This window comes from Paramisgurnus dabryanus, chromosome 20 (genome assembly GCF_030506205.2).
Source record: "Paramisgurnus dabryanus chromosome 20, PD_genome_1.1, whole genome shotgun sequence".
Classification (NCBI taxonomy): Eukaryota; Metazoa; Chordata; class Actinopteri; order Cypriniformes; family Cobitidae; genus Paramisgurnus; species Paramisgurnus dabryanus.
In genome coordinates, this window is record NC_133356.1 from 28397611 (window position 1) to 28422772 (window position 25162).

At 38.4% G+C, this 25162-nt stretch overlaps 1 protein-coding gene across 1 annotated transcript in view; it reads left to right on the plus strand.

Moving 5' to 3' along the window:
* The first annotated feature begins 1228 nt into the window (after positions 1-1228).
* tjap1 (tight junction associated protein 1 (peripheral)) overlaps positions 1229-25162 on the plus strand; it is a 110146-nt gene continuing 86212 nt past the window's right edge. Inside the window, exon 1 of the mRNA XM_065251303.2 lies at positions 1229-1620. The gene's annotated coding sequence lies outside the window, so the exon portion shown is untranslated. The remainder of the gene's footprint in view (positions 1621-25162) is intronic.

Consider the following 25162-nt stretch of genomic DNA (forward strand, 5'->3'; position numbering starts at 1 on the left):
TAAATATTGCTTATTTTTAGTTATTTAGTGCAGCTAAAGTGATTTACGCCATGGTAACCAGCATATATTGGCATAATTTTAGTAATTACAAAGGTGAAAGAGTAGTAGCTCTATTAGAGGCTCTTATCCATCTTTCACACAAAAATGGGTTTAAATTGACTACAAGTAACTAAATATATTTAGTTCAGGTGTCTCAAAATAGCACAGATAAGTACACTTAGATGTTCTTAAGATTTTTTTTACTTAAGTACTAAAGAAGAATTTTAAATATATTATGTGAAAATAGCACTTTAGGTAGCCTACATTATGAAAGTTTACTATTTTCACCTGGGTAGGCCTTTTTCATAGCCCTAGTACTGTGTTTTGTGCACGGCTTAATATTACAAGGCATATTTTTGGCATGGACCATAAGTACCCTGTAAATACTGTGAATACATCAAAGTGTTATGCAGTTTATATGTTTTGAAGCTTGCACACATGCACTTGTTTCTGTAGCTCAGTTGGAAGTTCATGGGTTTGATCCCTAGGGAACACACATAGCCTACTGATAAAACAGTATTGATTGGATGCACTGCAAGTCACTTTGGATAAAAGCATCTGTCAGAGCATCTCATTAATTCTGTACACTTCAGTCCTGTGTCTAATGTTGTTTTATGCAGCATCATGATGTTGGAGGAATGCTGTTTTGTTTTACTGCCCACATGAAAAACTATTGCAATATACTTTAGTATTTAGGCTACTATAGTAAACTAAAGTAGACTATAGTATATTATAGTAAGAACTGTCAATGTATACCACAATATTTATGTACTATTAAGCTGAGAATTCATCAACTGTAGTTAATACTGTGGCACACTTTATTATGTAGGCTACTGTGGGGTTCTGAACACTATCCCTGCATCTCAATTGTAATACTAAATCAGTACTAAATAGTAGTCAAAATTAGATTTACTATGTCCCATTCCTGTTAAAGTACTTAAATGTCCATACTTTCCCATTTAACAAAAACAGCAGGCTATACTTTAGGGCATAGGCAAATTCGAATGCGGTCCAAGTATTTGAGAATTTTGCTAGTTAGTATACTTTACGATACTTTAATGTAGTACGTATACTAAAGTATCCTAAGATATTTTAATGTGGGCGTGTATAAGATGGCTTAAATTACAATAATTTGATTTTCATTGCGGATATTTTTCTTGTTTCTGAAGGAAAGTTACATCACACTCCTCGTGTCCCACCTGTCCGTCTGATCCCAACATTCCAACACGCGCGACAAACTCGCGGCGTCGCGTCAGGATTCCTGAGGATTACCCGGCGTGCCCCGCGGAAAAGATGGCGCTGGACGGGAGAAGATGAAGATAAACTTTATCTGAAATCTGCAGCAGCCGTCATCTACACCTGCGTTCAGCGGTATTGTTTCACTTCTCACGGAGAGATAAACGTGAGGTGACGGAGGCTCTTCGATCGCTGCTGACGGAGCTCGCGGAGAGATTTTAGCGGACGTTAGCAAGTAGCCAGCGACGAAAAGAAGGAAAAGCGGGCAAAGTTTATTCAGCTTGAGCAAGAGTCGAGACGGATCTACATTCAACTCTATAGTTAACTGTTAGAAATTCAACAGAGGTAGGTCAGAAGTTTATTAATATGTACATTTGTCACACTCGTACGTTTTAGTTACGTATTATTATGAAAATCTATTTTCATACATTGTTGATATAGGCGGGCCAGTCACAGTTAAGATCTGATACACACCCAGCAATGTTGGACAAAACCTTAACATGATATTAGTCATCAGACATGTGCGATGATTTTTATTAAATGCACCAAGCATTGATCAGATAACAGGCGAGTGAAGGTTAACTTACAGATCTTAAAGGGGTTTTCGTTTGGTCAGTCATGGCCACGGGCAGTAAAAATAAGCCTCTAGGCAGTGTAACGTTAGTGTATTTAATGTGTTATCTCCATCCACAGAGGGCTCGTGAATTAAAACAATAGAAATGTTTCTTCTTCTATTTGGACGCAGATATACTCCGTTAATGCTGTCAAGTATCCGGTTGCGCTTGTATAAATCACGACTGTTTTTACGGGTTAATTCTAAACGATGATCTCTTAAAGCGACAGGTTTATTACTTTGTGCACGTTGCGGCTTGAAGAATATACTGCAAGTTAGGCGAACACGACTGTGAAGAAATAAGCAATATTTCGACAAAAAGCGCAGTTTATGCCTTTAACGAGTGCATTATAGATACTGCACAGACAGTGGACATGGCGCTTAATATTTCCTCATAAAGATGTGATCGCTTCCGATTTATTTATTTATTTATTTTCTCTTCCGATTCATTGACTCCTGCATGCTGTCAGTTTTGCCGCGTGTTCATATCGATGTGAGTACCGTTAACAGGAATTACATTAACGTGCCTTTTGACTTTACGCGGATTAAGCATGCAAGGACTTTGTCGCATGTATACAGTATTCGCACATTAACCCATTGTGTTGTTTTTAAATTCAGAGTCCTGTTTTAGTTACTAGTGCTGTTATAAAGCCAGAGGATCACTAATTCAGCTCTGTGTAAAGTAGATGAGCTTTCTGATGTCATTCATTTATCTTGCTGTGTCACAAGACCTAGTAAGCATCTTACCCAGAAAGGCCATCAAGAGTTTAGAAAAAGCACCAATGATGTTAAATTAAAGGGGACATATTATGAGATTTTATGTGATGTAAGTAAAGTTTTTGTTGTCCCTAGAGTGAGTATGTGAAGTTTTAGCTCAAAATACCCCACAGATCATTTATTATAGTATTTTAAAATTGGCACTTTGTAGGTGCAAGCAAAATGTGCTGTTTTGGGTGTGTCCTTTAAAATGCAAACGAGCTGATCAAATGCAAACACTGATCACCATAATGGTGGTTTGTTGAAATTGAAACTTAATTGTGCTGTCAATTATCTTTTCTCTCTTTCTTTATTTCTGCACCAAATGACAGTGCCATGGTTGGATAGTTCGGATTAAGGGGTGGTATTATTGTAACAAGACTTACCTACGTCACAGAACAGGCGGAATTAAAATAACCTATTTTTTTCACATGCTTGCAGAGAATGTTACTGGGTTAATCTTTTTCACATTTTCTAGGTTGATAGAAGCACTGGGGACCCAATTATAGCACTGAAACATGGAAAACTCTAATAAAGCTTAATTTTGAAGAAACTATGACAAAAAATGAACAGATACTAGATTATTAATGAATTAAATGTTTTTACCTCTAATGGGAATAGCTGCGTGATGAAGTGAAACTAAAGGGTTAATAAACACAACCTAAAGCAGATGTTGTAGAACGTCTGGCGAACGATGATAGATGCCGCAAAGATGGTAAAAACTGATTATTTCCCACTATTAATTACATTATCTTAAAGGAGTGTAAATAACGTTATATCTTATCAACAGGCACGTGAAACCTAGCTAGCAGGTTGCTCAAACAACAAAACCACCAGCTAACTTACTTTTAAGTTAGCAAGAACTAGAGCTGCACGATGTGAGGAAAAGTTGTGATGTGCAATGGCATTGTTTAATGTTGCGATGACGATGTGAGTTGCAATAAATATTTTATATTTTTTCATGTTTTAGGGGCCATTCACATGTCGCTCCTAAAAACGCGTGGAAAACGCTAGACACGTAGGTTATTGTCACATGATCTGCACGCTGCGCTTGTGTCATTATGAAAAGTTAAAATTTTTTTGAAAAGCCTGGAAAAACGAGGGCATCGCACCGTGTGCGAGTCGCGACCGCGACGCTTCCAGAGTGCACATACTGCACGCCTACATTTGAAATAATGAACTTGAGCGCGCAATATACGCAATATGTGAATCACCACTAGGGATGTTAACAATTAATCGATCTTCGATTAATTGTCGATAAGAATTAAATCGATAAAAATTAACGATTGTCGACAAAGCAAGCACGTGTGTCCGGCGCCTGCGCAAAGCACATACACAGCTGGTGAAAAAATTAAACAAGCGCGAAGAAGTTAAACTAGCCATGATCACAACGATGCTTGATGCCAAACACTCACTTGGGCTTTATAACCTCATTCGAGACGAGGCTGGCTGCTAACGCAACGAAATGGCATCCGCAGTGGATCTGAGAGGTTCCGATGCCGAAAATCTAAACATAGTTAGGATACTGAAAGCAAAGACCCTCTTCAGGGAAGCCTGCAAGATTAGCATAGCAACACTGCTAACGCTGCTTTACACAGGGAAGGAGACCAGAAGCCGTTTTTAATAAACAGATTAAAATGTAAAACTTACATTCTGGCAAGAAACTGTTAAATGTAAACTGTAACTGACTGTTGTTACACTCTGAACGCCCACAACATATATCATTGATCATCATCATTACTGGCTGAGGCGCTACACGCTAAACAGATATTCTAATGGAAGGTTGAAGTCTTCATAATAAGCATCTTTGCTGAAAGTACGCCGCAGGTCCAAAGCTGAGGTGACGACGGAAAAAAGTGCCCTTTGTGTGCTTCTTGGATATAATTACAACAAGTGATGTATCAACGACTCAGAAAGCAAGGTGAACAACTAGAAAAATAACACTTGATGATAATGAAAACTTATTTTGTCATGGACGCACGGACTTTCACCCGACTGTGCGGAGTGCCCGTTATGAGGCGGAGTTTACTGTGTCTATTAGTCATTATATTTCATTACGAGATTCAATTGATGACTTTTATCAAAACACCAACTACATTGACTGATTTTACAATCGCACTAGCATGTTATTTAGACAAAATAAAAAAATTTAATTCGCGTGAGGAAGCTGGCATTTTTACGCACACTTTTATGTCATTGGCTATATGTCACTGCTGTAATGGCTTATTGCACTATTACTGTTAACGATTATTCGATTGATTGATCGTTAATTTAAATGATCATCGAATATGGGAAATTGCATATTTTGACATCCCTAATCACCACTTCCACAGTACCTGTGTTTGCGGCGTCACCACTCCTAAATCCAAAATAATTCCATGATATAGCTGAAGTGCTGTTCCTTTTCACCACAAGGTTTTCGTCTGACAACACATTTTCCTCACTCTTCTCTCCTTTCTCCACCATCGTTTTTTGCTAACAGGCACAGCATCGCAACTGACACCTAACAAATCAATCTGAGCGTAGCTGACTTGGGGGGTTCCCCTGATTGGCCTAATAGCATGAACGAGCAAACCATCTGTGTTCAAACTGCGTACTTCCATACTATATAGTATGCAAAGAGTACGAGAAGTAGTGCTTTTCGCCTACTATATAGTATGAAAGTCTGCGGTTTGGGACGCAGGGCATATCTTCAGGACTAAACGTGATAGGTCAAACGTTTATTACATGCGCTTACCGTTTTCCCTTCATTCATCGCGTCAAGGCTGTCTGTTGCGACGTGTTCATCGCGTGAGTTCATATCGCGATGACGATGAAAATTCGATGTATCGTTCAGCCCTAGCAAGAACTATAGACTAATACAATAACAGGCTTAAATAAACCTAAAACATAAGTCCACTTACAGTTCTCACGGACACGTGTTTTATCAACTGGCTATCATCCAGACATGACGGTCCACGTCTTTATCTCATTTCGGCCGTGCTTTACTGAGGAGATGCGCGTGACAACCACGTGTGATTTATCGTGCAGCCCTGTTCTGTACATAGCTGGCGAGTAACTGTTATGCAATCTATATCACATTTAAGCTTGCTGCGGGAGACTTCATGAGGATAGTAATGACTGACAAGATGACGTTGGAAGAATTTGTGCACAACAGATCCAGAGCATCAATGGCAAATAAGTAATGCGTGCTCCCTGTACAATTTTAGCGGTCGCGAATGGAAAGTGAAACTAAAAAGCGAGCGTGCATTCAAATGCAATTTCAAAACCCGATGCATGAATTGCATAAAACATAATTACCCTACCAAATCTATGAGAGAATGCAAAAGAATTCAAATATATTTTTCCTCCCTATGATATGCTGACGGAGAAGCAAAGAAACATTAGAAGGCACAATAGCCCCGGGACGTCGGGCTAGCAATTTTCGAACCCTTGACATGCATATAATCCTTTGGTGTGTTCTCAGCAGCATTCAGCATTCATTGATGTGTGGGTTATGTTAGCACAGCACACAAACCGCTGGTGTGTGTTGGTTCTTTAAGAGACTTGTCTGGTAATGGGATGTGAGGATTTGTGCTCGGCACTACGGTGTGATAGTGCAGCCCCTGTTGAGGTTTATCAATTAGGAAACAGCTAGTGTGAAAGTGTTTAGGGTGGGATTTGTTGAAGGATTAATCTGTCAAGTACCGCTGGGTGTTACTCAACTATGCTAAAGAGATACGGGTTGTGTGCAGTGTTTAATTGGGACGTAGTGGCTAATTGTTTAACAAGTGATGTTTAGTCTGCTTTAAATATGTAAGGTACAATGATTAGATGTCATTTTTTTTAATCAAGGGCTCTCAGTTGTTTCATTGATATTCTGTTTGGGGTAAAAGGACACAACTGGCATGGCATGTCAACTGGGGTTAAAACATTTGCATTGAAATTATTTGATAGAGCTTCTTTGTAGTACAAAATAATGAAATGTAAATACCTGATATGTCATGATAATTCTTTTTGATTATATTGTTTTGGTGAGACTCATAATTGTTTTAAAAAGACACAATCAAAAAAGAAATGTAATTTATGCATCCGATCTAAATGTTCAGTTTAGGTCAACTGATAGAGCAAAAGGGCTGCAAGTTGCAACGATGCATCGATTACATCAACTAATAATATGTTGATGCGCGTGAAATGCGCTGACACATTACGCTGTCTCATACAATATTTTTGTTTAGATGTCTACTAGGGATGCCACAATTCTCAATATAATATTGAACCGTTCGGTTCGACCCCCACAGTCCAATACGCACATGTGAATTGCGGTTTTTCGGTTTATCAATTGGGGATGTAACGAGTCAATCGCGTGTCCCATTAAAATGCCTGTCTGAAATCGATTCTAAATCGCAGGGCTGCGATTCTTTGTTTCATGCACAGCTTGTGCGTGTAATACGGCTCTGTGATCAGTAGGAAGTCCTTATCAATCTAAAATCATTATGAGTCTGAGTCGTTTAAGACGTGAAATAAAAAAAGCAACACTCGTTAAATAAAAATCATTCAAAATATTCTTTATTATCATGAAAATACCTGAAACAATTTGAAGAACAGCGTACAAATATTCCTGTAGACATTTCCTGGAATAGCGTTTGTAGTACAACAACTTCTGTGGCACTAAGGGAGTTTCTGCACAAGAGCGCCCCCTGGCGTTCGGATGTGCCAGTATTTCACCGTAATTCATTCAAATTCATTCAAATTCATTCATTGAGAAAACGCGCATTTGCACGGTTAATCGTTACACCCCTATTATCCATTCAAATCTGTCTGTTTTATATTCCCTTCACTTCAGTTAATGTGTGTGCCCCCGCAGGATCTGCGCACTGCAATATATAAACGCTATCCAGCGAGTTGATCTCCAGTCACTATGCGCTAGCTGCTTTAACTCTGCTTGCAATGCTGGTGTCAGATTTCATTCGCACACACACAACATGGTGATCACGAGCAGAAAAGTTTGACAACAAAAAGAGGCAGCACCACTGTCTTTCAAATCTGTGGTGTGGATTAATTAATGCGGGAGTAGATTACATACAACATCAATGTGAAGATGCAAATTCGCGTCGGGCAATGCGAATAATGCAAATTGGGTTTTGTTATTGCCGCAAACGCGCATTATTTGCCTCAAACACGTCTTCCGCGCAAGTTGAAAAAGTTTAAATCAAAAAGAGTATTCACATGATCCTAAGGTAAATCCCCCAGGTAATCTAATCTTGATTCATTTTTGGTTTCTACACAGCATAGAATGATGTTGGACATAGTGAGTGCAGTAAGGTGTAGCCTTCATTTACAATGTAAGGAAGCAATAAGGTACGAGAGGCTGTGCTGTATCGTGAATAAGTAACGGCTGAAGGGCATTGTTAGGCACGACGCGAAGCAACCCCTTCAGCCATTTCTTATTCACAATAAAGAACTTGCCTCAAGTACCTTATTGCTTTTATAAAACGGTTACCACACAATATTAAAGTAAAAAAATTAGTGCAACTTTCATGAAGTTACATCAATAAAAGCATTCCTTCCGCTAGAAAAAAATAGTCCCTGACCATGAACAAAAATGTGTTCCAATCACTGATCTATATATAAATGACTGGATTGCGCATGACGTCACACTTGTGAAGCCACCGCGCCGCCATGTTGGTATACCAAAACGTTCTATTAAATCAATGGACGTTATCAGATTTTAATGATAAAACATCACTTTACTCGTCTTCGTTTTTATTTGTGAAGTTACCCTGTACATTATTACAACACAAACGTCCAAAACATGTAAATAGTTATTTACTGAAAGTTGTACATTTTGCGTTTTAAACAGTTATTATACATTCATCTTTATTACAGTATCAGATCAGCAGACAGACCGCAGCATATTTAGTATTAATGACAATAAACGTGCTCATTCTGAAATCTAAATAAATAATCATGCTTTGTACCGCATGTGCTTGCAATAATTTGCTAGTTTTGTAATTATGTTATCTAAACTTACAAGTTACCCAAACTTATTTAGAGAAATAACGCTGACCGTCACAGTGTAGCTGAATGTCAAACAAAACTTTATTTATACCCGTGTCATTAACAAATGCAACAGACACACTCACATTAACGTTTTTTTATAAATCCATTATCCTGCCCGATTAAAACAAAAACATTGCAAATAACACCAGAATTAACAAATAAATAACGTACACATATCCTAAAAATTAACCTTGTGTAACTGATACGCTGTAAAGGGGGTAAATTTTAATCATGATTTTGAATGGAAGTCAATGACGCTCTCTGCCGGTTGGGTATACCAAGATGGCGGCTCAAACTCTGCGCTGGCTTCACCTCACGCAGTTACGTCAAGCGTTCTATGCGCATTCCAGTCATTTATATAGATCAGTGGTTCCAATGTGTAATATGCATGAAAGCTCTAAATAAAAACAACAAACTGATACGTGTGGTTGCTAAGGGTGTTGCTAAGGGCGCAGTGATAAACAGAACCGTTGGGTGAAAAATAGCCTTGTTTTATGGTGAATAATGCACACCTATAGACCAATCAGAATCAAGGATTGGAACTAACCATTTTATAAAGTTTAATTTACTATGTATAGATATATAAAATGGCCAATTTATGTTTACATGTGTTTTTTTTTCAAAATGTAAGAATTCACGTGTTCCCCAGTTTGAATAGGATATCATTCTTATATATCTTTATTTAATTATATCTTATATTATTTTGTCAATAAACTAGAAATGTGTAAGATGAAACCAGTTTTTTTTGCTTCTTAACATCTCACTATTCCTGTTACCTAAGCATAGAATAATTTAAAAACACTTTAATAGGCCAAGTCATCGGAACCGAACCGAAAACCGTGGATAAAAAACAAAAATTGTATTGAAACGGTGACTAACTGTATCCTAAGCATAAATCTACGGATAAACATCATCTTCTTTTGGTACTGCAGTAGTACTTGAAAACTAGGGGTGGCACGGTTCACAAAACCCTCGGTTCGGTTCGTATCACAGTTCTTTGGTCACGGTTCTCAGTTCAGTACGGTTCTTGTTGTTATTTTTTCTTTACATTTTTAACACTCCAGAAATGTATTATCTTATGAATGTATTAATTATTCATAATTTAGGATACAGTGTTAAAAAAAAGTTATATCATGTAATCATGCACAAACTGAATTTGACTTTAAGCACATTATAGGGACCATCTCTGAGGAAAGCCAGGTGAGATTTTGATAGAGCAAGAGGGAAGACATTGATGATTTCAACATGCTTTTCATTTATTTGGCAAAAAAGAGAATGTGTATTGCCATCTACATGAACTTTATGTGCATTTTTAGCACACAAAGATAACTTGCATTTATTAAAATGCCAACTTCAGTGTAGCTCTTAGATTTATCACTGAGAGGCTGCTTTAATACTGAGAGTTTATGTGGACGAGAGAGAAACACAACGTTTACACCTGTAATATTTACATCCGTCTCTTTTGTCCACTTTTTACCACTTCTGTCCTGATTACTTTGAGGGGCAATTTCTGAAATAAGATCGCGTAACTTTCACACGCTAGCAAAATGAAACTACGCGGAAATCAGCAGCCTTAATTTTATCAATGAAAGGCTAAAAATAGCACTGAATACGAAAAGACGTAAAACATTGTGTTCAGTACCTCAGATTAGATAAATGGTCGGAGAGAAGGCGATCTCCTGTGGCTGTTCGAGGACATTCAACCCATAGACTGCAGTTCAATCTATTGTTTTATTTCCGCTGTCATCATAGGTAACATGAAATAAAAATGTTTTCACACACCAAACTTATACGACGCTGGCGCACCCTCCAACTGCGGGCAGACTTCGTTTTCTCTCCCACTTGCCATTTCTACACGTAACATAACCTGCAGTACTTATACTCGAAACCAGTCACCTCTTCTTTCGCGCGAAAGGGAAACACGCTATCTGAGGTCACATACAGGGCATGAGACTACATTGCGCATGGCATGAACCGTTGAACCTTGCGGCACACACGCGCTCCGAACTGAGACAAGCGAACCGAACGGTTCGGATTTTTTTCATGGACCGTGCCACCTCTATTGAAAACCCTAATAAACATTCACTCAAAATTAAAGGCGCTTGCTAGATAGTCATTTTTGTAAACCCTTTTCAATATCCAAGCAGCAATTTCAGTTAGAGTTTGTTTCTCTTCTTTGAGTCTTCATATTTTAGCAAAATCAATATGAGCTGTTAAATGTTTCTCGTATTGCAGTATGTAAACTCAGTTCAGGGCATAAAATGTGTTTTCTTCATTTTGCATTAAATAAACTGGATACCGGATGTGTTGAAGATGACCTTGACATTTAAAATTGGTTTCAAAATTCAGATACATTTTATTCATCAGCGTTTGCCAACATACAGCACAGCGTATTACTGAGAAATCACATCAGATATATTTGAAGACCTCTATGATTGAATACTTTAGAATACATTGGTAGCACTTTACTATAAGATTGTATTTGTTAACATTGTTAACCACCAAAGATAGCCAAGACAGCAATGGACTGCCGACTGCACCAGATTTGCACCCGGAGTCTATTGCTATCTGGGAATTTTGGTGATTTCACCACAATATTTTCTAAGGTGTTATTCTCAATCTCAGCCTGATTCTCCACTGCCCTTGAAAGCTGCATACACTCAAAAAAAATATTTTTGCACCTTGTCTAATTTACTTAAATGAAACAAGTTAATACAACACAATTTTTTATTTTTTTTGTCTCAACCTATTTTTATAATGTTCAATCTGCTTAAATTTAAAAAAATTACATGAACTCAATAATTTTATATTGGGACCACATTAATGATTTTTGTTGCTATTACTTACTGGGCCGTGAATCTGTATTTCCCAGCATGCTTTGCATGCAACTGCCTTTGGAGAGTAATTTTTTTAATTAAGTGTTATTTTATGCATTTTTAGGTAAAGATAAAGACTTTATAGTGTTTAATGTTGGTTTATCTTATTGATTTAGAAGATTTTGTGTTATATTTTTACGAATTGTTTGGTTACCATTGTACAGAAGAGTGGTGCCTTTGGTTAAGTTGTGGATGTGACATACGTACTTATTTTAAAAAGCACTAACTGTGTTAATGACTGTTTGAAAATCAGTCTCTTTTCACATGTTCATCCAATGTGTCATTAGCATGCTAACGTGTGCTTATGCTAATTAGTATTATATAGAAACTGACAATTGGTTTAACTAGACTTTTTTGCTTGAATGAACTTGTTTTGTTTTTGTTGAACAGACCAGAAATAATTGCGTGGAAAAGTTTTCCTTAACTGAATTTAGTTTATTGAACAAGATATTTTTATGACCAATGTAAATATATTTATTAAGTTGGTGCAACAAAAGATTATTTGTTTAAATTAACTTATTGTATTCTTGTTGTACAAGCCTAATCTAATTTCGTGGAAAAGTTTTCCTTAATTCAATTATGTTGATTGAACAAACAATTTTTTTGAGTGTATGTTTTTTTATTTGTAACATTTCAAAATGTTACAAGCATTTAGCTATCACTAAGGACTACACGGACCTTGTATACTGACAATCGACCTGTGTGTTGAACTTATTTGAAGCTGCTTTGGGATTCGCTCAAATGTTTTCCTCAACAGGAGTGATTGAGAGTCGTGAGGATTGTGTGGAAACATTCTTCAGCTTGGCCGAGCTCCCGTTCTGCTGGAATTCTCCTCAATAACAACCATTCAGTTCTCGTGCAGATTTACCCTGCACTTGTTTGCTCTCTTTGTCAGCCTGTCTGCTCTGTTTTTATGTTTGCTGCTTGAATCCAATTATCTGTGACCTGCAACACAGCCTGTACCTTTTCTCTGTGTCACAGACATGGGTTACTGATCATTTCTCTCTCGGTTTTTCTCCTTCTCTCAGTTCTGAAACTTCATCAGTTCTTCTATAAGATGCTTATGGATTCTCATTTAAAAGTAACGTAAGGGCCCATTTGCTGGTAACGACTAAATATGCCGTTAAAATGTCTACTAAAGGTCAGTACCTTAAAAAGGGGACAGCTTGCACTTGTATTTGGAATTATTTAAAGTTTGCTTTTGCCATACCTGTCTACCCACGGATAAAGAGGATTACAGGTAATTTTAAGGTTCAGTTGATGTGTAAGATGTCAACCACTAAGTGGCTATAGCAGGACTTGCAGCTGTGATAGAACGATGAAGCTCTTTAGGAATTGAATCAGGCTAATCAATAAAAGCTTATCTTCAGCTTTTGTGAATTTTAAACAAATGTATTGGAAAGGAAGGCAATTTATTTTAAAAACTATTTGCTGTTATTACATTGCATTACACAGGCTACAAGAAAATTGACTCTTTTATAATATACTCATCTTATATGTACACAACTTCCAGGGCAGCAAGACTGACATCATTGCAATACGGCAGTGTTAAAGATGCATCGAATGTCCGACAACCAAAATTAATTAATTCTGGCATAAAAATCGAGGACTTTGCTGCTGTAACATGGCTGCTGCAGGCGTAGTGATATTACACAGCGCCTGAAAATAGCAGGGGACTATTTTCAGGTGCTGCGTAATATCCTTGCGTCTCCTGCAGCCATTTTACGGCAGCAAAGTCTTTGATTATTACGCCAGAATGAGAGTATAGTTCCTAGCCATATCTGCCTAGAAAATCACAACTTTTTATTTTCCTTTTTTTTAGTACACGATGTAACTACAGAAGAGTCAAGTTTAAAAAAAAAAATATTGAAACTCCTTGGTTATTTTTTTTGCGCAATGCTAATGGTCTAATCAGATTCAATGGATTGTGCTAAGTTATGCTAAAAGTGGTAGTGCCAGACCCAGAGATCAGCTGAAAGGATTGCAATCAAATGTTTAACTCTAGGGAAGCTGAAAAATGAGCATATTTTCAAAAAAAAGTGGAGTGTCCCTTTAAGCTTCTGAGCATTTTTGCCGCTGTATTGACCTTAAATACTTATATGCGCCAAAGTTCCCATCTTTGCAATTATCCTCATATACAGTCTTGTTCAAAATAATAGCAGTACAATGTGACTAACCAGAATAATCAAGGTTTTTAGTATATTTTTTATTGCTACGTGACAAAGAAGTTACCAGTAGGTTCAGTAGATTCTCAGAAAACAAACAAGACCCAGCATTCATGATATGCACGCTCTTAAGGCTGTGCAATTAGTTGAAAGGGGTGTGTTAAAAAAAATAGCTTTGACTGTACAAACTCAAAACTATTTTGTACAAAAAAAAAATTTTCTGAGATTTTGCAATCCTGTGAATCACTAAACTAATATTTAGTTGTATGACCACAGTTTTTTTAAACTGCTTGACATCTGTGTGGCATGGAGTCAACCAACTTGTGGCACCTCTCAGCTGTTATTCCACTCCATGATTCTTAAACAATTCATTCACATTTCTTGGTTTTGCTTCAGAAACAGCATTTTTGATATCACCCCACAAGTTCTCAATTGGATTAAGGTCTGGAGATTGGGCTGGCCACTCCATAACATTAATTTTGTTGGTTTGGAACCAAGACTTTGCCCGTTTACTAGTGTGTTTTGGGTCATTGTCTTGTTGAAACAACCATTTCAAGGGCATGTCCTCTTCAGCATAGGGCAACATGACCTCTTCAAGTATTTTAACATATGCAAACTGATCCATGATCCCTGGTATGCGATAAATAGGCCCAACACCATAGTAGGAGAAACATGCCCATATCATGATGCTTGCACCTCCATGCTTCACTGTGTACTGTGGCTTGAATTCAGAGTTTGGGGTCGTCTCACAAACTGCCTGTGGCTCTTGGACCCAAAAAGAACAATTTTACTTTCATCAGTCCACAAAATGTTCCTCCATTTCTCTTTAGGCCAGTTGATGTGTTCCTTGGCAAATTGTAACCTCTTCTGCACATGCCTTTTTTTTAACAGAGGGACTTTGCGGGGGATTCTTGAAAATAGATTAGCTTCACACAGACGTCTTCTAACTGTCACAGTACTTACAGGTAACTCCAGACTGTCTTTGATCATCCTGGAGGTGATCATTGGCTGAGCCTTTGCCATTCTGGTTATTCTTCTATCCATTTTGATGGTTGTCTTCCGTTTTCTTCCACGTCTCTCTGGTTTTGCTCTCCATTTTAAGGCATTGGAGATCATTTTAGCTGAACAGCCTATCATTTTTGCACCTCTTTATAGGTTTTCCCCTCTCCAATCAACTTTTTAATCAAAGTACGCTGTTCTTCTGAACAATGTCTTGAACGACCCATTTTCCTCAGCTTTCAAATCTATGTTCAACAAGTGTTGGCTTCATCCTTAAATAGGGGCCACCTGATTCACACCTGTTTCTTCACAAAATTGATGACCTCAGTGATTGAATGCCACACTGCTATTTTTTTTAACACACCCCTTTCAACTAATTCAACTAATTGCCCAATTGCACAGCCTTAAGAGCGTGCATATCATGAATGCTGGGTCTTGTTTGTTTTCTGAGAATCTACTGAACCTACTGGTAACTTGTTTGCCACGTAGCAATAAAAAATATACTAAAAACCTTGATTATTCTGGTTAGTCACATTGTACTGCTATTATTTTGAACAAGACTGTACATGACCATTTAGGTCTTAAGAAAAAGAAAACAGCTGAACAAGAAAATGCATGTGTAATAGTATATAACAGTATACACATTTTTTTCGTCGTTACCAGCGCTAGTGTTGTCACGATACCAAATTTTTTTGTCTCTGTACCGATACCAAGACAAGCATTGCGGTTCCGATACTTTTCGGTACTTTTCCTGAAAAGAGAGAAACACCCTCAAATCTCATTGCTGTGCTTAATTTTAAAATCGGGACAACATTCTAATCATATAACACACCAATAAATGAACATATGAACAGCAGATATATTAAACAATTGAACAAAATATGAAAAACGTCTCTATATGCAGTGGTTATAGTGAAAACTGCTACTGTAACATTCACTTAAACATAACATTACCATAATTAATAGGAAATAATTAACCTAAATAATAACCTAATGTTATTTAAGCTCAATCAATATTTAAAAGCACCAGAAGACTGCGCTGTCATTCACTCTCTGCTCAGCACGAAATGAGTCCTCATCCATAATCTTCAGAGAAATAGATACATCTATAAATCTATGCTTAAAGGGACACTTCACCCATTTGCATTAAGCTTTGTATAGTTAGAACCCCAGTCATGTTTTTGAATGGTCATGCATCATTTCCTCAGTTGCCGCTAAGACAGGAGAAAAACAGATTTCAGTGTTGCACTTCCTTCTTTCAATGATGTAAAAATCATCATTTTGCATCATTGAAAGAAGGAAGTGCAATTTCTTTGTTGAGGGAGTGAGACTACAAACACCCATTTTCTCTGTCAAATAGGCACCAAATTCTAAATGTATGTTACATTTCGACTACAAATATGACACACTTTCAATAAAGATTAATGTTTCTATGGGTGAAATGCTCCTTTAAACTTTCGAAGGGAAACACGATCGACTGCTTCATGCTGTCAATCACTGAGTGATTTTTTTAATTTATCGTAAAACTTCAGAGAAACAGATTTAATAATGTGCCATGGGCTTTTTATGTCTATAAGTGTATATTGTGTCTATATCTGTCATTACACGGACCAGAACAGCACGAAAACAATGTGGGTTAAACAAATCACAGTTATATAAATTACACTGACCATCAAAAACCGCCTTGAAGAGGTTTTGCTCATTAATGCATGTGAAATAAAGAAATGTGAACTTGAGATTTTTATACTGTTATTAACTCTTTCGCCGCCATTGCCGAGATATCTCGTCAATCAAGAGAAAACGCTTCCCTGCCAATGATGAGATTTTCCGTCTTTCCGCAATACCGCTATTATCCACCAGGTGGCAACTTCCTTTGGGTCAGTGTGAACACAACAGCCGCACTCGGGTGCGCACTAAACAGCCGCTCCGAGACCGCTCTAAACAGGTGGTCTCGGAGCGGCTGTTGCCGAACTCTGGGGCGACCCACCTGTGGTGTGAACACTGCTGGACCTTGGGCCGAACCAAATAGAGGAAGTTCTCCACATGTTTGAGCCACTGGGCTTTCGTTGTGATGTGAGCCGGGTGTTATATTGTGGGTTAACAACAAACAAGCCAATCCTGGTCCGTTGCATAGAGATTCGCTGTCTCCTTTACGTTTGAGCTGATGATTTTATAAATGCATAGCTGTCCTCCACACACAAATAGTGACATTACGCAACTTTTTAAACCCAGAAGTATTGCCCTATGGCAAGCGGCTGCATGTCCGTGTCTGTTTTAAAGATCGCTCTGAATGGGATCTCTATGTAAAGTCCGTCACAAAAATGGAATTATCTCTGCTTTTTGCTCAAAATGTGGTGTTTTTGCAGAAACCTAACCATATTCAAAAGCTGATTACAAAAGAACCACTGAAGGTAGGATGAAACGTTTTTTGTTTGTTTGAAAGCAGAGGGTCTGTTCTTTCATTTGGTATATTGTATGTTTATTTATTTAAAGAAGAACATTTTCTGGAAGGCATCAAACTTTGGTGAAAATCATGAAAAACGCTGGCGCTGGCTGGTAACTTTAAAAAAAAATGCTGGCGGTGAAAGAGTTAAACGGCACAGTATGTGCTGCAAACGCAGCCGGTGTGAAAGCACAATGGACACACGTAGCAAACGCTCTCCTCATGCGCTGCTCACACTTGCGATGTGAAACCAGTGTAACCAGCGCTACGGGGCACATTGTTGTTTCAGCAGATGAGTTTCTACAATAGCCTATTAGTATGTGTTTCCTGTTGTTTGTCACTCCAGGACATTAAGGGTGTTTTCACATATACACTGTTTACGTCGGCCCAAATGACGTGTCGCTCCGAGTACGGTGCGTTTGGGTCAGTGTGAACACAACAGCCGCACTCGGGTGCGCACTAAACAGCCGCTCCGAGACCGCTCTAAACAGGTGGTCTCGGAGCGGCTGTTGCCGAACTCTGGGGCGACCCACCTGTGGTGTGAACACTGCTGGACCTCGGGCCGAACCAAATACAGGAAGTTCTCCACATGTTTGAGCCACTGGGCTTTCGTTGTGACGTGAGCCGGGTGTTATATTGTGGGTTAACAACAAACAAGCCAATCCTGGTCCGTTGCATAGAGATTCGCTGTCTCCTTTACGTTTGAGCTGATGATTTTATAAATGCATAGCTGTCCTCCACACACAAATAGTGACATTACGGGCTTTTAGCAAACGGCTCCGTGAGAAAGTCTTTAATAGAACAGCTACGCAATTTCGCGTTAAAGCAAAGAAACTTCACAAAGACGTACAATGTTTATCTCCACATCTTGATAGCTGCGCTCTCCCTGTCAAGCTGGTTGTCGTGGAAACGTGGGGGTGGTCATGAGACGGTAAGAGCTGTCAGAGACCAATGACAGCGCTGACCGTTGTCACATGATGTACGGTGCGGCATTTCGAGTAAAGTAAAAATATATATATGTGAACACGGACCGCACTAACTGAAAAATGATACAATGTATTTTGGTGCGCTCCGAGGCCGCACCACGGTGCGCACCAACATATGTGAAAACAACCTAAAACTATGGATCATAAAGCACCTAAAGTCAGCCTCGAAAGGTTAATCGCCCTAGCAATTTTATTGGGATTTAAATTTATTCACTGAGTTGGACCTTGTGTGGTGGCCAGGCTGGAGCAGAAAGTACTATTGTACAGTCGATACTTCATTGTCTCCAAAATGGATAGAGATTGGGGGGTTTTCCCTGAGAGGCAACCCATTTTCAATTCATCAAGGTCACACGCAAATGCTTTGTACCTTAGTATTATGGATGAAACCATGGTTCCTTTCCTTTTCCAAAAGGCCAGTATTGGGGGCTCAGTGTCATCGCATCAAGCTTACGACAGATGCATTCCTCAAGGGCTAGGGAGTGATTATGAAAGGCATTGAGGGTCACAATCTCTTTGAGCTCATTTAGCACATAGAGTGCCTAGAGATGCTATTGGGTTTTTTTATACTCTGAAACACCTTTTTGCAGGAGGCTTGTGTTTGGGCCATTGTCTCTTGTGGACAAAGGGCAAACTGCTCTTATTTAAAGCAAAATACATTCCCGGGTATCAGAATCTTACTCGGTCAACATTAAAAATATCAAGGTTATATTTTCACAGAATGTTCTGCACAATATATGGGAGGATTTTATATAGAAAATTGTGAAAGAGTACTTTAGCTGGATTTTCACTGGCAGGGTCACCACAAATGTCTTCTGTAGTGAAGTGATTCTTTTGTTAGGGACAATGATTCATATATTGTGCTTTTTAGTGATCAATACATTTTGTATCCATAGCAACAGAGATGAGTGTAGTAAATTCTTCACGTGTCACACAAGAACCAATGAGATTCAATGTTATCAATGCCATATTTGAACATATCACTCTAATTTAATTTCACTCTATTCGGTACTAAAATGTATTGTACTGAATCTGAATTTAAAAAGCAAATGAAAACTATATTGGTGTCATGTTCATTGTAGCTTCAGTATATGTGTATGCCATCCTCTGTCCTGGGATTTCATGTGGCCTCTATAAACTGTTGGAACAAAGTATCCAATTAGTCAGTTTGTCCATGAAGCTCGAGTCTCCTCCACATTCTGCTGAATACACTCCCCCTCGTTTCTTCTTTTACAGGTTGTTTTTGCCTGCAGTGTTAACAGGCACCGAGAATATTAATCCTTATCACACGTTAGGATTGACCACACATACACACCAGCTGCTAGAAAAAGCTTACTGATCTTTAGAGATCAGTATAGCAGGTGGCTGGATAGCCTCTACCATGTCATAAAGATTTTCATAGACCTCACACTTTCAGACAACATGGTCCAAGCTCATCTACTTATTATTATAATTGTCTTTCCAAGCACTTCCTTCTGTCATCCCAAGAGTGCTGTTGGTCATCAAAGACATTTCATCACACTCCATATTTCAGCAGTTCTGTTTGCATGTGTATGGTATTGCTTGTGTTACAAACTGATTATTATGCATAGCTAAAGGAACCGTTCACCCCAAAATCAAGTCTGTCATGCTAAAAAATTATCCAAAACTCTGTGACTTTGATTTTGCGTTGGTGGAACACTAAAGGTGAATATTTGGAAAACAAAAACAAATCCCATTCAATTTTCTTACTATAATCAAAGTAAATAAGGACTAATAGGGTGTACACACCAAAAGTGAATTCAATGATTTGCCCGAGTAGATTATATACAAAGTAAATGCAAAGAATGCGTTTTTGCAAGTTGAAAATATTCAACTTAAGCGAAAAATTTGCATGATACAAAGTTAAATCCTGCGTGTAATCTAGATAGAGGAACACGATGCCTTGCGTTTGGTGTGTACGCAGCATGAGGCTATAAAGCTCCAAAATAGGAAAAAAGCACCGTAAAATCAAATCAAATATGACACCAATGATGTCAGTAATGCTTAGTCATTGGATGTGAGAACCGACTGGACGTCAGCCACATTTACGAATTTGATTTCCTCTTTACTATACTAAAAGGATTTTAAATGGATTTGTCTTTAGGAGAATAAAGAAAGTCATTACAAAGGTAGGTAGATAAAGATGTGATTTTTTTTTTTTTGGGGGGGGGGTCAGCAATTTATTTAAGAGTAAGAAAAAGTACAAGTTAAGCCATAGTCTATACACAGAACCGAAAGTGTGATGCATCTATTGTTTGTGCTATTGTCGTCATCTCGGTAAGCTGCCAGCCTTCAGCATGCTGTTCATTGACTCATGTTCCAGCCTCTCTTCCTGTCCCCTCCTTAATCTCTTTCAGTTCTTCATCCAGACGTCAGCACTTTTGCTATTTTTAGACGCAGTGGACTTTTCAGTATTATAATTAATATCTTCTGGGGGTCACTAATTTTCTTTCAAGGGTTTTGTTTTTCCAATCTTCCCATCCATTGAAAGGTTATAGTGGACCGGATACATTTATATGGGATCGTGTTTAGTTCACATGGACAGAATGGCCTATTTTTGTCAGTGTTGCCCTAGAGCTTATGTTACAGGTACAGCATACGTCTTAAGTTATCTAGCTGACACAGTTGAGTATTGGCATTTCCATTAGAATGACACACTTTCATTCTCTCTCGTGAAGCAACCGTGAAGATAACCAGAAGTTAAAGGAAATATATTTAGTTGTCGGATTGGAGTTTAGACTTGTTTTGAATCCGTAGCTTAAACTGAGTCAAACTGTTAAAGAGCACCAATTATCCGATTCGTGATTTTACATTTCATTTTGTGTGTAAGTGTGTGTTAGTACATGTTAACTATATGCAAAAGGTACAAACCCAAAGTAAATGATTATCGAAGTTATCTTATCCAACTTAAATATCTTTTCTTGGACTACAACAAACACATGGATTGCAGGCAACAGTTTACTTCCACTGCCTGTTGATGGTCATTATCAAAACTCCGCCAGATTCTTCTGACTCTGTAAGTAGTCTATGTTTTCATGACTAAACCATGACTCAAATGCAGGTTTTGTGCAGTGCAGAGTAGCGCTTGTTGTTTGTCGTTTCTACGATTACAAATGCAAACATGGTTTTATGTTTTAGTATCCTATTGTTACCAATCTATTACGTCCTGCTCAAGCCACGCTGGCAAAGTTGATCGATCAGCTTGGTCATCTGCATTTACTGGATCAGTTTTGACTCATATTGATAAGGAAGTAAAGAAGATATTTAGCTCTTTCCCTGACAAGAGTTTTTTTTTTTAAGTTGCCAGGCAGCGCCAGCATTGTTTTTCCACAAAAGTTTAATGCCTTCCAGAAAGTAATGTTCTTTGAATATATATACATTAGTGATGCGCGGGTCGGCGTTTTTTCCATCCCGCAGGTTCCGCTTTTATTAAATATTTTGCCCGCCCCAACACTGTATCTATCTTTACAAATCGCACCACCCCGCACCCGCGACCATAAAAATAGACATATAAGGCATTTGTAATGTAAATAAAAAGAGGCTTTATTTCAGCCTAAAAGACTTGGACACAGGCATTAGATTACATTGCCCTGTAAACTGCCAACAACGTACGCGAAAGAACCATAGAAACCAGCATGGTCATTTTAATATAGAGATAGGATAATGATAAACATTTTCAACATTTACAAAGCAGTGTTTGTATTATCTATTCACAATTTCCCTACCTTAATTTCTCCAGCAGATCGTCTTTTATCTTTTATTTCTCCGTTTGTTTTGTTGTTGTGGCTGGCAGCAGGAGCTACTTAGCGCTTTCGTGATGTGATGCCAAAGGTTTGGTGATATCAAGTTACATTGCGGAAGTTACATTGCCACGTATACCTACGTAATTTAAACTTATCAAAGAACGTAATAAAATATAAAAATATATACTCTCAAATATTTAATATATATGCTACAGGGAATTAGACGCAAGAAACCTGTTTTTTTTTTTTTTTTAATGACCTGCCCTGCATTAAAGTTACAATTTCTTTACCCACCCCAACTTTACCCGCGCATCACTAATATACATACTATATATCGAAAGAACAAAATCTGTTTCATTCCTACCTTTTCATCTCTTTTTATCACCTCTCAAATATGGGTAGGTTTCTTCAGAAAATACCAAATTTGGAGCAAAATTGCGTTTTTGTGAAGGACTTTTGATAGAGATTAGATTAAGAGCGATTATCTAAACACACAAAGAGTTTAAACTGTTTGCCTTAAGGGGATACTTCCAGGTTTTTTAAGTTGGGTAAGAGCGCCACATGATGGATAATAGCGGAAATACAGATTGCAGGAAAAACGTGTCATTGGCAGGGAAGCGTTTTCTCTTTATTGTTAACTATATTGCATTGGGAGATAATCTTCCAAACATGGTTAGGTGTGTCACATTTCTGGCTGTTGACTTTTCAGAGCAATGAGCTTTGTACAAAATCAACGCGGATCAGGGAGGCAGGGTATAGAGGAGCAACAATAATGTACAGTGTGAAAAAAATTTTTTTAACCATAAACCTCGCGAACAAATTCTATTACACTAAATACATACAATAACATTGTTTTTAGTAACGTTATAGGTGCTCTTTAATGCTGCATTCACAGCAGCAGCGGTAAAGGCGTCAAGCACGAGTGATTTCAATGTTAAGTCAATGTGAAGACGCAATGATGCGCGTCTGGAGGTCTCGTTGAGCAAATGAGGTGTTTAGCACGGTGCTGTAGACGCGATTCCGCCACCTTCGCGTGTCTGGTTCGTGTGAATGGCGCGAATTAAGCATCTGGCGCGAATGGTGCTTTTTGTGTATTTTGCGTTTCACTTAAATTTGCGTCTGAAGCCTGAGTTGAAAAATTTTAACTTTGGCAGATTTTCGCGCTGTGTTGACCAATCAAGAGCCTGCATGCTGCTATGGCGGCAGCCCTGCCCGGAGTCACTCATTCAACATGGAGGAACGCTTGATGTAGTCTGTGAGCAGCCACCCGGAGCTAGACGACACAAGTTCTTTTTTCTACAGAGACAGGAATAAATAGGACCTCGCTTGGAAGAGAGGACAGTGAGGGCATTGGGGAACCTGGTAAATTGCAAATACACATTTCACTTTTGAGTCACGTGACGTTTATCGACCAGCGGCAGTCCTGCAGTTTTTTAAACAATTTCCCCCCTATAGTAAGGTGACCAAATACAAACCGGTAACTCTCTCGATGAATGCGCGATCAACCTCAGCCATCTTGCAAACAGAAATCTGCATATCACTTGCCCTCCCACAAGAAGCGAATTTCGCCTCTGACTTTCTGTGTGACTACTTTGATCTAGACGCGCAAATGCATGCAAAATTTCAAGCAGCAAACTAGACTCAGTAGACGCGATTTTGACGTCTCAAACATGACTGGTGTGAACCTACGGTAGCACTTAAAGGATTTCTTCACAGAAAAATGTAAATTATTACCCATCCTCGTGTTATTACAAATATGTGTTGCTTTCTTTAATGAGTACAAAAAAAAGATTTGTGGGATATACAACCTGCATCACGCAAAATATCCGAACTGATTTTGTCCATTGTGTGTCTGGCACAGAAGCATTAAATTGGTTGTGAGCAAGTTTTCTTTTAGGAAAAGGGAAAACATTTTAGGAAAAAACTTCTTAAGATCAGAAATGTTCAAGATGTTCTAGAAGAGGTTGCACATCAAAGCTGGATTTCTTACAATCCCTTGTTGTGGAGTTGCAGTGGCGTTAATAACATTTGTGACTTAAGTAAGATTTCTTGGTATTCTCCTTTAGGCTTGTAAGATTTGAAATCCAGTCGAATTTTGAGATTTGGTAGCTGCAGGAATGTGCTTTCCTCAGCTTACAGGTATGGAAATAAGATAGACCATCCAAAAGCAATAAACGAAAAAGCCCCATTCCATATTAGACTTGTCCATGTCTAATATTCTCAGGAGTCTCTCAGGCGTTTTCAGAGGTGGGACCTATATGAAATGATAGTAAATTTCCTCCTTACTCCCAGGGTTGCCTGGTGATATTGAACTTATGAGGAAAGAGCTTCAGTGTAGTCAGTACTGGCTGTATGAGATTATATTTACATGTCCTAACACAGAAGCCCGCTGTGCCTGAAGGTGAGAGAGTTGCTTTGAGACTGGGGACTGTGTTTCTCTTCCCGCCACAGAAGAACTTTGATTCAGACACAGAAAGTCACTCACATTTAACCCAGAGCTTTTTCTGCATTCACAAATGGAAATCTTTAGGGATTTACTGGCATTTCGAATCACGGCTCTAACATGACATGGGCTGAGATCGACCGCATTTCCCAGTGCTCCTTCTCTTTGGCTGTTTTATATTATGAAAAGTGCAACACTAGCTGCGTTTCCATTTGTGCAAAGATTTGCACAAAACTTTAGCATTATTTTCTAAATGTCAGAAAAAAAAGATTGCAAAATAAGAGTGTTTTCATGAATCAATGTTATGCAACTTAAATTTAATTTTGTTGTCTTGTGTAAGTCATTTAAAAAATCGTGGGCAACGGGTGTGTTCGACTTCATATATCCCCGCGGCATCAAAATCAAAGTAAGACTCGAAATCATACAAAGCAGGCGACTCCCAAATTGTTCTCGTGTTATTTTGATGTCATGCCCTTGTTGGTTCTTGTGATGCCACATGAAATCAAAAACACACCTCTTCTGTCTTGTTCTCAAACCGCACATACCATTTTCAACGACTTTTACACACGTCAATCGACCTGTAGATGTGAAAAAACTAATTCCATTGCAGTTTTGCGATTAAATTAGATTTTTAATTGTCTGAAAAACCACATCACCTGAGCGTTTTTGCGATATATGAGCTCATTATGGTTGTGCATACGTCCAATGGCGTAGCCGCAATGGTGGAGGATACGCGTCGGTTTTTATATATACTTCTGCATCGCATCGACGTGCAAACACGAGTGCAGACCGCTGGTAGGTAA